The following is a 16,025-nucleotide window of genomic DNA, read 5'->3' as shown; positions in this document are numbered from 1 at the left end:
TTCTTAAGGAAAATTTAATTAATTACTCTAGCATCTTTATGTCGAACTAGCGGCCGCCCGCGACTTCGTACGCGTGGATCCCGTTTTACCCCCTTAGGGGTGGAGTTTTGTAAAATCCTTTCTTAGCGGATGCCTACGTCATAACATCTACCTGCATGCCAAATTTCAGCTCGATCCGTCCAGTGGTTTGGGCTGTGCGTTGATAGATCATTCAGTCAGTCAGTCAACTTTGAGTTATATGTAATATTTAGAAAGGTGCGATATAACAGCAAAAAAATATGTAGTCATAAGTGCTCCGAACTTCACCAATTTCCATTTCGTTTCAAACGTCCATCAGCGCCATCTTGGATTAAAAAACGGCTAAATAACCATCCAGCTGTACGTAATATGTATCTCGGCTTTGCGCATGTTTGTATTTGCCTCTCAAACTTTCATAACCTAAGTTTGTATCGTTTTGCGGAGTTGCTAACTCTCTCGTTTCAAACGATGCATTTCTTAGTTTTAACAAGCTATCAGTGAAGTTTGGATTATGATGAAATGCATAATTTTAGGTGAAAAAGAGTTCCAGATCAATCCAGACTGAAATCAATTACCTATCATCATCATGATGATCATTCATCGCCACAGGACGTCTATAATGCTGAACATATGCCTCCCCCAATGATTTTCATATTGCTCCGTTAGTAGTTTCTGCATCCAGCACCTTTCTGCCACCCTTATGAGGTCATCGGTTCACCTTGTCCCACGCTGCGTTTTCCAGTGACTTACCTACACTCCTAATATCTAAAAATGTCCTTTCTTTAATTAAATTCTTAAAGTATCAGAAGCCAAATCAATGTTAATTTAGACTCGGTGCCATAATCAGTTGGGCTCAAAACAAAACATGAACATTTGTATCCATCATACTTCTGATTCGGAAGAAAACACGAAAACTTCGCGGGTCGTTCCGAAACTTTTGTTGATACCTCACTCAGCTCTTGTCAAGAGGCACAAAAGTTGGGCAAATTTTTTCAAAACATAATAAAACTGTATACGAAATTCAGCCCTTTCGCAGAATCACGCCTCCGTGACCGATCCGAGACGCAACAAAAAGAAAATTTTAACTTCCAATAATCAACGGCTGCAAAAAGTTTTCAAATAAAATCCGACCACGATAACTGTGCTGCTGGAAAACTCGTTTGTAATTCGAAAATTCCTTACAACAACGCAACAAGGTCGAGAATATGCCGAGAACGTTCGCTTTGTGCGCAAAGACGGATTGTTAAGATTCCACTTTCATTTCGCTCGATGAGGAAAGGTTTCGGAGTGTTTAAAAACTCTTGTAAAGCTAAAGAGGTCTACAATCAGACAAATTCGTAACAAGCGGGAAAGTTTTTGAAAATTTAATTGATGGCCGAGCAATTCATAACCGGTGGTTCAAATAAAACAGAATAAATTCAATTTAAATTTTATACCGCAAATTATACTTTTCTGGTAGTCTAATGCCCGTTTTCACCATGAATCCCTAATTTTTAAGAGACCCCTATGAAAACAAAATTCCTGTTATTTGTTACCATAGGGGTCACTTAAAAATTAGGGATTGATGGTGAACACGACCATAAAACTCAAGTCAGAGGAAAAGTCTCCCCTGAAGCATTTATGTAATTTTCTTCGAATCATGTGGCTGTTTACATGAAAATCAGTATTTTTAATATTCTAAACTAGCTGACTGCGGCACGTATACTTAACGTCTTAGGCGTGACACCAACTATTTTTCATTCATATTATATTAATATCCGATGAACAGACAACTTAATTATATTTAAATCAGGTACGCATTTTTAGAAACCATCATAAAATTACTTGACTAGAGCTTATGAAATTGGTAAATCATATCTGTTACCAACCAGAGGATAAATTCACTCAATATTAATTACATTTTGACCTACATTCCCCAACTTTATATACCTACCACCCAAACACTCGTGTACGCGTCAGCCCCGAAGAAAGCCGTAAAATATCATCCGCACATAAAACATATACCCAGATCAACATACTTCACGTACTTAGCAAATTTTATGTTTGTCACGTCCAAACTAAATTTTAGGGAGTGAGTTTACAGCTTGTCCTAATTCGGCGTCCTCACCCGGTTGAATTCAGATCATGTACTTTTACGCCCTTTTTGGAGCTCCCTGTCTCTTTTTCTTTGCGTCTGAAACGGCATTTTTTTATTCGTGCCTCTAGAATTGAGTGAGGAATTTAGTTTTCCGACACTCAGGCCTCCCCCAATGATTTCCATAATGTCCGGTTGGTAGCGGCCTGCATCCAGCGCCTTCCTGCTACATTTATGAGGTCGTCGGTCCGCCAATAGTTTTTTTTTTATGCAAGACAAGGCAGGTATTTAACCGCAATCGCAAATAATCTCGAAATAAAATTTTACAGTTTTGTTTTTCTTTTACGTCTTTCTTCTGTGTCCTCTTTTACACTTTTTTGCAGAAAGACCCCAAAATAATTGCTCCGTATATTTATTTCCCCATGCAGGGTCATCTTATTAACATTCCTCACATAATTGTAATTAAAATTAGTAACATAGTTCTCCAAACGTACGAGTTTAATTACTTTTGCCTCAGTTTACGAGCATAAATTCTATTACAATTAATGTGTATGAAAATCACATTGTGGCATTGTTTTGGGGGTTGTTTATCATGGCTGCTTTCCCACTCTAGTGTAGGGAAATGTGTGGGAATTGTGTGAGGAACAATGTTTTAAATTTATAAGACCATGGAGTTTTATGGTGAACGGAGTCGTGCAATGGTTAGCATTAAAATTGTATTGTATACGAGTATGATGATTACTATATCGGAATTGGTATTCAATAATCTTTTACGAGATTGGACCGATACGTCTTGCGATAAACATAAAAGTATCAATTTATTGTTCAACATTCGAAAGCTGAATGTATAATTTTATTTGACAAATACTTAAATGTTTTCGTTTTATTGTGTATATTTCTTGCTCACGATATATACTGAGTTGCACCTACTTCTTAACCGTGACTATATCAATAACCGGTGTTTTTTGTATGGAGTTTTTCCCGAAGACTATAATCCGGGCCTTTTCAAGGCCCCTAGCCTTGAAAAGGCACTTACAGGGCAGATATGTACCATCCTAGACTGCATCCTACTTAAGATCAGGAGCGATAATTGCCGTGTTATGCATAAAAAAAGTTTGACAGATTTTTGACGTTTGTTAAAGTAAAATGGTGCAACTCAACCTTAGTGTCTTCCATTAATGGCTAATTTAAAGTACCTAATGCATTTCCAAACAATTCCTTCCAATCTGCATTTTCCGCATCACCTCAACAAACTTAAAAAAACCAACTTTGCTTTTTACTTACTACAAAAAGCCTCCCAAAAACTGGAAGCCAATATACAAAGTTACACACCCTTCCTTCACCCACCACTTGAGAGAGTGAACTGTTAACACGTACGTATTTCTAATAGACTCTACAACTATGTCGAACAACAGTTGCGAACTACGCAACCGGTCAACTTCGTGCGCTTCGGAACGCTTCGCAAATTAAATTTCCTCCCTTTTCTGCATTGGAAAAAGCGTGAAACAAGTTCGAGTAATGTCGTAAGACTCGTGAGTAAGTAGTAGACAGAGTTCCGCTGCGTTTGCATACTTTACTAAGTAAGCAGATGAAGTGAACGGCTGAGTTTGGACGCGAATCAACTTTGCTAGAATTATTCGTTGAGTCAATGTTGATCGTTGGATGTAGCGTTTAGGGATAATGTCACTGTTTTAAGCATTTGCTTGATTGATTGTGGCTTGTCGTTGAGTTTAGTGTTTCGGGAAACGTTTTTGTTTTTAACTTCCGAGATTCAACGCCAAAATGTAACACAAAAACGTGATGATATTATGTTAAATTTAAAATGGTGTAAACGCATAATTTTACAATTGATTTGGAAATCCAAGTAAACACAATAATGGATTTAAGAAATCATGATATGCTACGAAAAATTATTAAATTTTCAGTGAAAGTAGATTTAATAATGCGGTCATTGTTTTGACCTATCTGTCATTATCCGTAGGTTTGAGGCCGTATCAGTTTGTAAAACTTTTTCTAGAAATAGAAAATTCTGACGATCGATAAATCGCTATGTAATCAAGAACATCCCAAAAGAATTGAAATCCAAAAAACATTTGAAATCAAACAATGTGTTTAAACGTTAGATAGACGGGCAAAACAATAAAACAAAACGTTCGTTGTGATAAATCTACCGTCCACCGTCAACAATTTAAAACCGCTGATAAGCGGACAATACTCCGCGGAATAAAACCCGCAACGTCGTGGGCTAGGGATGGGACGCTAAAGATCGATAAGATTTTTAAATGCCTACCGATTAAACATAATCCAAAATGAAAACATAATTTTAATATCGCTTGTCGTATAAAACCCGCAACGTCGTGTCGTCGATGGGACGATAATATACAATCGACGTGATTTTTAAATGCCTAACAATTAAACTTAATTTATTTATATTTTATTTAATAGGACTTAATAATTCAAACTGAAAATTATTGGTTGTTGTTAACACATTTCCTTGGTGTTTGAGATTAACTGGCACCATACGCGTGTAAAATTCATTAATATCATACAAAATTGATCCATGATTGAGCCATGAAAAAAAGTCGTAGGTACCTGCTTACTTTGATATAGCGTCTACTTGCGACGACAGGGTAACATCTCGAACTACGAGTATAGTTTTGTTCGAGATATCAAGTCGCAAGTGGACGATATAATAAATAATCAATTGATATATCTTTACCTACTTAGGTAAATGTATAATAAACTTACGAAAGCTCTTGTTACAATTTTCTTCAGATTAAAATATAGTTTACCTTTTAAAAAAATGGATTCATCAGAAAAATCTCAATCGAGTATTCGTTCACATCACTAGAAGACCTGTAGATTCTCTTACTTTTAATCTTTAATGTTCCTAAAGCAATAAATTCCGACAGTTATACTGCGAAAAGACTCAGAATTTATTTTAAATACGATACTAGATTTAAAGCTTACTCTGAACAAAAGTTCTGTTACCACTTAGGTACTACAACAGTCTGGTTTTATTGGAGTTCTATTCCTTTTTAGAAAAGTATCGAGAAAATGCTTGCAATGAAATTATATCGCTTTTAATGTCCATATAACTAAAAGTTAACATATCTCTTTCTTTCCTTTGGAAATAAAAAGAGACTAATATTAAAAGTATCAGGCATTACTTTGCGGAAATCCATAATTAGATATTAAAAAGATAAAATTTCCGCTTAATGACGCCGGTACAAGTACCCAACCACACTACCCCCTCCTAATATCGCTAATATCTCGAAAATCCACAACTTTAAGGCTGAGTTGCACCACCTAACTTTGACCGTAACTATAACAATAACCGGTATTTTTTGTATGGAATTTGACAGATTTTTGACGTTTGTCAAAGTTAAAGTAAGATGGTGCAACCCAGCCTTAGTAACATTATGTTCTAGTTGATACAACTTACAGTAGCATACCTTCTATCGTCATTTATTTGTCCTGGGGCTTACGTAGGCTTTACATCACTTGCAGATTTGAATTCCTTAGAGGATAAGATACTATCCTTCGTTCCCCCAACTCATATCACTCACTGAGGGAGCCGTCAGATTTTCAGGGATTCTGCCCTTCTGGCAGGGGGAGTCTTACACATCACAATAGCTGCCATGGCTAGTGGCTAGTGGGTATGAAGTTTAATGCATTTTTATGTCTATGAACTTAGCTGTGATGTGTGCATGTATATTATAAGCGTAGAAATACCCAAGTTACCAGATAGCTTTTTCTCAATAACCCACATTATTATATCAATCACAAAAAAAAAACAGGAGCGTTATACGAGTAGGTACTCGTTGGCAAAGTTTTTGCCATAGGTAACTTCTAAGGCTGAGTTGCACAAGCTTATTTTAACTGTAATTATAACCATAACCGGAATACCAAACCATAATAATTGGTATGGAGTTGGACGGACTTTTAACGTCTGTCAAAGTTAAAGTAATGGTGCAACCCAGCCTAAATGTACTAAGAGGGTAAAAATGTTGTTCTTTGTCAATAAAGTAGTTTGGTGTGCTCCCTGTACATTCGATGCGTAGCAAAAACATGTTAATGTATCAGCTAAGAACCGACAAATCAAATTGTCACCAGCACAACGCATGCATATTCCCACAACTGGAGTCGGGAGGCAAAAACAAAGGCTTTTCACGAACAGTTTATCACAGCAATCATTTATCAGAATATAACTAGTGAGGCGGAATACATTGCGGCGGACATTTTCGCGGTTGTAGGGAATTTTTTGTTGCGACTCCCCGTTGTTTTCCGTTCGGGTTTTTTGCGTCAGATCGTGAGCAAAAAATAGATGGTAAACATTTTTATGTTCTTTTGTTGGATTAGCCTGATCTGTTTTTTTGGTGTCATTGGCATGTCTGATGATGGCCATTAGTGTTTAACACCATTGAATATAAATTGCTTATGAGGATTTACTGAAAAAATAACCCCTCTTTTCTCATAATATCTCTAGTCCCTTTCGCGACATGAAATATACCGTATAAAAATTCAGGGTTTATAAAGGCAGCATATTAAGCTCAGCATGTATTGTATCCAAAAACACGAAGTACAGTAAACGGCTCGACCTCATCCTCAAAGATAGTGTTTAGTTTCCACTTCAGGAATACGACCTTCTCCAATTCACCAGAGACAAATGGAGGGTTTGGTCAACATTTCCTAGATCAGTCCAGAAATAGTAGGTATTCTCGGCAACAGTGTTAACTACCCATTGCCGGTGATGTCGTCTCGTTCTATCGCAAAGAATCCCCATTTGATGAGAGCGAGAGCAACAACGGTAATGGATAATTAACACTGTGGCCGATAGTACATTCCTATCAATCAGAAATTAACATGCCAGAGTCAAGTTCCCTTTCAAATTACGAGCACATCCCATACGCATTTTGTTTCCCATCCATCGATCATTGCATGTGTGCTTCTAATTCCATCAATTAAGGGTCGATTGTCAATTAATTTCCGTCATCGAGGGACAAAGAAGCCATTGTAATTGTAGGAGGCCGTGTGAGGGTCCTCCCAGTAATGGGAGTGGAGAGGCCTTCACCACCGCGAGCGTTGATAATTGCTGAGTGCTTATATTCTTATAATTAGAATCGATGGTGCCCCTAATAGCTTTTGTTACGTTTTATGAGGTTAAACGGTTGCTTGCTTGGCTTCTTTATGGCTCTGACCATTTGGTCATGGTGTTTGCATATCTGTAATAATTTATTACCTACATCTCTGTCATCCAGTGTGGCCATATTATTACGATCTTGCGAGGCAATTTTATTACTGACGTCAATAAAAATGATTGTATTCTTCCAATTAAGCATCTTTTGGTGGTATAATGAGGGTCTGGGTATCTATTGTTGTCTGTATTTTACTATTAATAAATTTGATTAGTTTGTATTGGACTGTGGGTTTAAGTTAATAATGTGATATACAGGTGTAATTTTCCAGGTTTTCCCTACTTATTCAAAATAAAAAATTAAATTAATAATATCCTAGACAGTCATGCACGACACGATGCTATCTCTATCTCAAAAATGCATAGCAAATTGTGCTTGTAGCATTTTATTAGTATAGTATGAAATTCCCTGCTTTTGATTAACAAAAGAGTATTTTAAATTCCAGATGTTTAAATTGAAAATTTTAAAGAATACACTTTGTTTATTATTCGCGAATTATTTACTTACCTAGCTAACAAATCCTTCAAGATATTCATAACTCCAGTCTAGACTCTCGTCTTAAAAATTAAGACACATAAATAATTCAAGCAAGCTGATTATGCCATTTTAAAGCGATATTTGCGAATGAAAGAGTGTTTGTAAGAGAACTGAATGCATAAACCTCGTTTTGCCATAGTGAAGTAAAATAGTAAAACGTTCCAGACTAGTTCTAATTTTTCTAATAGAAGCAAGGACGCGTACCTAGCTAGGTACTATTCCCTTGCTGAAAGTTTTTTTTCATCTTTGACAATAATAACCAACCTATCTTTAGAGTAAGCAGAAGTTACCTACATAATGAAACTAAATAATAAAATTATCAGATTGACTGAGTGGTCGCCACCACTTGCAAACTTCTTTATTTAGAGAAGTGGTGTATTAGAAGAATACAAAATAATTGCCTTGAATTTAAATTAATTGAGTTCCATTTAAGTTACAGTAGCGTAAGGCAAATATTGCAGAAGAAGTGCATAGCTCGATAGTTTTAGCAAAACGAAGTGCTAATATAAAGTGGTGTTACTATCATTTTTTACTGTGGTCTTTCAAAGAAATACGAACGGTTCGGTGAGTTTAAATGCAGATAAAAACCTCGCAAACACTTAACTAGTAGAGAATTATTTCTTTTCGCGTGGTCTTTAAGTGTCGAAGTGTATGCTATGGTAATGATTCAAACGACATTAAAATCGACCCATTGCAGAAGATAATCCGAAGTAGTTTTCATTTGTGTAAGGCCCAGAACGGACGGTGAAACGCAACTGCAACGAAACTGCAACTTTCTGATGATTCTGATGAATGAAACTGAAAGTTTCAAACTGGTCGCGTCATGTGTGGTCTCTCAACGGACGCTATGGCAGAAACTTAGATGCAACTCAAAAGTAACTAGCAGTTGCAGTTTCGTCGCAGTTGCGTTTCACCGTCTGTTCTGGGCCTTAGGGAACTAGTCAGTGTTTTGTTGGTTGGTAAATTTTAAGCTACTACGAGTATGTTTATCAAACGTGTAAGTGTGTGAGGAAGGATTAGTCGCTGGTATTTGCTAGTTTTACCATAATAGACTAATAGAGTTTAGTTTTAGTGATTCATTTTTTACCCGACTGCGCCAGAAGGAGGGTTATGTTTTTTAAATATTACCTTTAGATTTTAATACCAAAATATCAATTCTCATTTAAAAGGCTTTTTCGAAGCATACTCGTATTGTTTTTAAGTTCCATTTTAGGTTTCTCAAATGACGTAAAATATAATTTTGTTACAGCGAACTATTCTATTGAAATATAGATTAGTAGGTACTATTATGATTTGTTTCCTAGCATTATTATTAGCCTTATTTTACAAGTATTTCTAAAGACAAAACCATTTTCCGTTTACAAACTATCCTACCCTCAAAATCGTATCCTCCTTAGTACTTTTAACCTCTTACTTGAGATTCGAGACGCCCAAATTGATCGCGATTTCACGAAAGTTGTCGAAACTGAGAGGGGGTGAACTGTGGCCCAAGTCAGGAGTTACGAGCGTGAGAATTGGATTGAAGACTTTTTATGATCAATATTTTCATATGAATGTCAGACCTAATTGTGATTGGGATGTGGTCAGTATTTGAGACGGAAAATGACTGTGTTTGGAATGGAAAATATCGGAGTTACTAATGTTATTCTTGTTAGTTTTAGGCCCAATTCGACCAAACTGTTATCCGAGAATAACTCCTGGTATAACTGGCACATTGACAGTTTCAGTATGGGAAATATTCTGAGATTATTTACTCTTGTTTGGTTGAATCCACCCTAAGTAAATTTGATAAGGTATAAAAGCTCTTTCATCAATATATCAAAAGCTGGTATCAATCAAACAGTCATGAGAATCATTACACTATCAAATATACCATTACCTATCGTTTATTTCTTCTCGACTTCAGGTCATTTGGTCTCTACTCCAAAAACTTTACAATTTACTAGAGACAAATGGAGGATTTGACCTATACCCATTACGCTGGACTATTCGGGTTGGAGAGCACTGATGTTCCCTTAGCCTCCTACGTCATCCATGGGAAGAGTGGAGGTGGCCCCATTCTTTTCTACCGAAACCTTAAACTCCGTTCAGTTCCTCTGTGGTTGAGGATTTCGGGTGAAGCTCGCTTCCACCTTCGGCCTGATCGTCACTTACCATCAGGTGAGATACAGGCCAAGAGTGCTTCCTCGTTGTGGATAAAAATAAACTATTATGAAATTTAAGGGAAGAGTGAGTAATAATCAATCAGTACTGTATGATGTCACGTCTTCCATTGTGCGTAACCCAGATCATAAGTCTATTACTTGCACCACCCAAGTCCTCAAGTTCCTACGCAAGTTGACTCTGGCAAACTTGTCAGGGCCTACTTGTCGTCGCTCACAACACGCATTATCTGTATATTGACTTATCTCTGACGTCACGCTTGTTTTGAATGGTACCACAGGACAATGAGATCGGCCGGACTAGTTTATCTGTGTAAGAAACTTTTGCAAATATATTTTCTCATATTTTGCTGATGCTTTGTTGTAGCTGTAGACGTAATAAATACTCGTGATAGTGATGTGCCTACTGTGTGGTTAACGGATGAAAATACATCAGGGTTTTGTTGTAAAAAGCAAGCAGGCGAGTGAGAATATGAATAAATCATAAATTGATTACCAACATTTGACTACAAATTGGTGTGCTCTTAGAGATTAAAAAGACGCCTGACCTCATCTTTGTTTAACTTTCCCTCGGGACAAACTTGACCTGCACTGTTTGGGTTTTTATTGGCGGTCAAGCTGTAGATCCTGGCTACACAGGAGTTGCAGCGGTGGAAAAGAGGTGGGAATAGTCCCGATGACCTCATCTCTGACTGAATAAGTATTTTCCTGGTAAAAAACTATCTACGGAAATACATACCTCACTTTTCCTTAACTGCAACTCCTATGAATGCCAAAAAAATCCAGTGAAGGCAAAGTTTGACCCTAATTAACCTTTTTAGTCTAGGTTCATAAATGGCCCACTTTAGCATACAAATATGCCAGAACGACCCAAGCCATGGGTCATTTAATATCCTGTGTCCATCACGCCAACTGTCGTAGGACCCTTTGAAGGCCAACAAAAAATAAAGCTATGATGACTAATACTTAGGTGGATATTATTTATATTAAGTTTTTCTTACGTTCAGAAGATCAAGAATTTCATTTCTACCGGTTACTTACTTTAATGTTCTGTCATCAGCACGACCATTCAGACTGAGTTCTTAATTGCATCGCATTAAGATCTAGAATTGAATAAACTAGTGCAACGTGTGAAGATATTTGTACTAGAACTACCACTTTAAATCTCCCAAATACTAAGAAGCCAAAAAACTAGAATATCACCGATTCTGTAGAATCAGCTCTTTCATACATTATCTTTTGGCAACTTTATCGGTCAGTTGAAGGTTTAGTAGTGCGATGTTTGTAACAGTTCGAGGAATAGTGGCCCAAATTAAAAGAACATTAATCTTGCAGTGTAAATACTGAACTTGTTTAAAATTCAAGTGATATTTTCAGTTTTTACTGTGTAGAAATGTCCGTTTCATACGTTCCTGCTAAACATTCAGTTTTTCCCGGAAAGTGCGAATAGTGTAAAATGAAATACGGGAAATAATCAAGAGTATCAAGAATTTTCTTTCCGAAACAATCTATGCAGGTTTTGCGTTTTTATTATTTTGATATGATATCTATTCTAACGTTGTTTTCAAGTTTAGTATTTTTCTTGACTTTTACACTAGGCATAAGTGATGCTTGTAATTAATTATCCTTGCTACCATATTACATATTATCTAGCAGAGGACTATGTAGTGTACATAATATTTTGGTACCTTATTAGTACTTTTCTCCCCGATAAGTCGTCTCGTCAGTTAGACTGATGTAGTAACTGACATTTTGCAAAATTTTCAGGCGATTAGACAGATTGATTCGTCTTGCGAAATTGATTAAGATGGTGTAGATAACTCAGTTTCGAAAAAAATGTCAGATACGTCAGTTAGAGAGGCAAGCGACGAAGTATGCAAAATTTTAAAGAAGAATTTAATTGTTTCAAGCTTTAAAATAAGAATTAAGATTTAAACGTCTCAGGCCTATTTAATAATAGCTCATCATAACGGAACAACTGTATCACATAACGACACAATCCAAAAACTGTCCACTAGAACACGTTCCGACGCCGACAAAGGAATCGATCGTAGCGCCCTCTGCGAATGTTTGCGGAACAAATTTGATGGACTCGGATTTGGGTTGCGCGGAATTCGTTGTATTTGAGTTGTGCCTTTCTTGCACTTAGCGCAATGTGTGTTCGACGTAGATATGGTACGTTATTGGATCTTTTTCTTAGTCGGTTTTTTTTATTTATTGACGTTGCCACAGTTAGAGAAAGGTGTTTCAACTTCCAACTGATAAATTCCAATTAATTAGATGCAGAAGGCTTCTGGGTAAATGGTAAAATTCATGACTCTATTATAATATTAGAATTTTAACATTATTTGTCAATAACGGGAACAGAATCTGCAACTACAGCTAACCGCGATTGGTTTTGTCTGACCCAAAATCCTCTGGCATAGACTGCAGTTTGAATCTCGTACGTCGTTTAGAATAATAATATAGATTTAATACTTACCTACAGTTTAATTAGTAATATCCTATAATCTTAAATCTCATAGTAACTCTATAACATTTTCTCAACTGTAAGCTTCGAGCTAAGAAAATTAAATACGAAAACCGGGGCACTATTTCATAGTTTCTAATGCATCAACGCCATGTTGAAGTGATTATTACGCCCGTGCGTTACTGGGGCTTTGCATTGAGCGATGCACCGACGATTTCGATTCATATTAAGTAGGTTATATTTCCCAAGTTTCACTAATACAGTTAGTAAAGATTTGATTTTTTTTATGCATAACAAGGCAGGTATTTGACCACAACCGCATCTGGTGTTAAGTGGGATGCAGATTGTTTGTACCTATTGAAGAAGCCCCGAAACTACTGGACCGATTTGAAAAACTCTTCTACCAATAAAATCCTATATTATTACTGATGAACACAGGCGTTACCAAGTTCGCCGGGTCTGCTAGCTTATTTTACAGTTTTGGGAAAAGTTACAACTATTAGTTAAAGATGTTGCAATGCAATAATTTAATTATCTAAAACTTTAACAAAAGGGTACAAAAGACGAACTTAACCACTTCTCTCCCAGTCAACTTCGTGACTCTTTTTTCCACACGCAACTTATTGTTACTGTTTTTTACTCACTGAAAATTGTGAGCTTCCACACGCGATGTTCCTAAAACGGCCAATAAGGTATTTTGAAACGAGACTCAATTTCACTCAGGTGATATCAGAACGCGCGAACGGTCGGCGGGTGTAAAGACCTTTTTATACGACGTTATGAATAACTTTCCGACACCTGAATACCTAAAGCAAGTGCTCATGAACTCAATTTAGTAAATGCTCTACAAAAATGTCGCGGGTTCGCAAATTTTGTTCATAGCTGTATACTTAGGCTGTAAGGTCTTGTGAACTTACTAAAAAAGAGACTTACTAAAGAAAAATACTTAATCATATTTTAAATTGATAACAGAGTAAAAATTGTCGGAAAACTGAAAAAGACGTTTAATAGTTAAAAAGGTTCCTTTAATAAAATTAATTATGATTTGACAATAATTAATCTGCATTCAATGATATTCAAAACTCTTGAGTTTTGAGTTGAGTTTGAGCATAAATTTCAAGATAAAAGTAAGGTTTTCTTGTCCTGCTTCTTCTCAGCACTACTGCATTGGTCCATAAGTCTGGAAGAGGTCTTAAAATTTGTATGGTGTGCGCTTAAAAGTGATATAAGATAACAAGAACAACTAAAAACAGTAATTATGAATTGCATAAAAGCAACGAAGTAGACATAAATATTATGACTCATAATCTTCAGGATATTTTATCTCCATTACAGGAACACGACCCTATCCAATTAACCAGAGGCAAATAAGAAAGAAATAAAGGAAGAAAAATAGTTTATTTGGTTCAAACTTTATGTTTTACACAATTAAAATACGAGTAATATACATAATTTATTAAACCAAAATAGGAGTTTGGATAAACATACGAGTGTGTCGCCCGTATTCACAAAATTCACAAATGAGGTCTCACAGAGTGCGTGGACGCTCAGGGTGACACACGAACCAATCATAGAGCTCTATTCAACGCTGTGCATTCGATTTGCTGCTTCACTTAAGCAAGCATCGTTTGTGAATATGGACGTGTATCTACTTGATTACAGTTTAAGATAACTTTTATTATCTTTTACCTTAAATACGGAAAAAAGACGTGGCCCGTTAGATTGCTTCCTAGAAAGCCTGCTCCTATCTCCTTGACAAGGACTATGAAAATATGCAATGTTTCATAAAATTTATGAGCTACCGTTTATGTCCTTCTAAAGGCTTGACGACTTAACTGCTCTTTGGAATATCATCTTTCTTCTCCTCATCTTAGAAATGGTTTCAGATTAAAGTTTTTTCTCTGCTTGAAGCTACACCCGCTCTATCGCTTATTTTTAAAAAGAGCATAGGACCAATTTTCGCTCATATGAAATACATTTGTACGTATTTAAACGTTTGAAAAAGAGCTTAATATAAGTATACAAAAATAAATTGAAGTTTAAAAGAACTCTATACTAACCTAAAATGAAAAACACTATCTTTACCTTGTATCCTTCGTGTTAGAATAAACCTTCTTCTCAGCACCAGCCCATATGTTGTCCCGAAGTGGTGGTAGGGCAAGCTATATTTGGGACTTGTATAAGTGCCCTGGAAACGGCCTATGTACTGAATAAACTATTTGAATTTGAAACTGAATTTGATTAAGATGCTTCTAAAATATATTTTCTCTAAGTCTGGCGTAGCTTCTAATAAAACATCTTCCTTAGGTAGACTTAATTTACCAACTAGTAGGTAGTATACACCATGTTACTAGTTTGCATATGAAGATTACCCAAACCCATCCTATGAGTTTCCAAACAAAATTACAAAATTCTTGCTAACTTTACTACATATACAGCATTCTCCCCTTTTCCTGTGATACATTTTAATCACGACCTACAATCCTACCTACCTACCTAACCTACAATCACTTCTCCTGATCACTTGTTTACTCAGCAGAAGTACCTAAGCAAATAACAATACATGGCTATTACCGGGATTCGAATGGTAATCATTTTGCTCAGAGAGGGCACGCTCGCAGAACCGATAAAATTTTGTATAAAAAATAAACGGGAATGGGATGCGTGGGTCTCGATGTGGAAGGGGTCTGGTGTAATTACTAGTTGAAAAAGGTTTAAATACGTTATCTGAAGTCGCTAATTTAAACTTGGTAAATAATCACCTTGCAGGATTCGTTTGCAATCTGAAAATTTATTTTTGTGGTAGGTACCTACAGGTTTTTTAGATTGGACTCTTGAGTCGATCACATTCATTTTGTAGGACTTTAATCGACCTGATGATCCAAGCAGATGCTCATATCATATGAGCACAGTTGACACGGAAACTAAAGGAATTTGATAATAAGAAAATCGTGAGAATAACACAGTACATGTAGTTAAAGTCTTCAGGAGATAACTACCTACCTATTTACTTGCTTAAATGCCTTCAAATACATTCGTCATTTTTCTTCAGATGGCTTCAGATTGGGATAGTGTATTTTTTTTATATTTAACCCATTTAGACCGATAATTATTTTTGTAAATAAATATCGTTTTTTCAGCAAAAACTTACAAAGGGAAGCCTAAAAATCATGAAAAAAATATTAAAAAAATAATCCATAAATAGGGGGCCGTGGGGAGCCCGTACCATATAGGGTACAGTAGGTCTATAAGCAAGCAAAACATAGTCGTTGTTCAAAGAAGATTTTTATTTATTTTTGTATGATATAAAATAAAAATAAAATCACATGATCACTAATATCTCACTTGGCATATCTTGTAAGACGTTTTCTGTGATACTAACCACATTTGGTTCTTTTTTCCTACCTTCTCCTAAGTTAGTGAGGATAGCTGAAGAAGACCTGACTTCTTCTGATTTGTTACGTTTAGTGCTATCCATAATCGCATTTAGCAACACGATGATGGAAATTTAGTAAATCCATCGAAGAAAACTCTCGAGGGTTATTATTTACATTGACACTATCTTT

Source organism: Ostrinia nubilalis, chromosome 16 (assembly GCF_963855985.1).
Source record: "Ostrinia nubilalis chromosome 16, ilOstNubi1.1, whole genome shotgun sequence".
Classification (NCBI taxonomy): domain Eukaryota; kingdom Metazoa; phylum Arthropoda; class Insecta; order Lepidoptera; family Crambidae; genus Ostrinia; species Ostrinia nubilalis.
Note: the sequence above shows the minus strand (reverse complement) of the source record.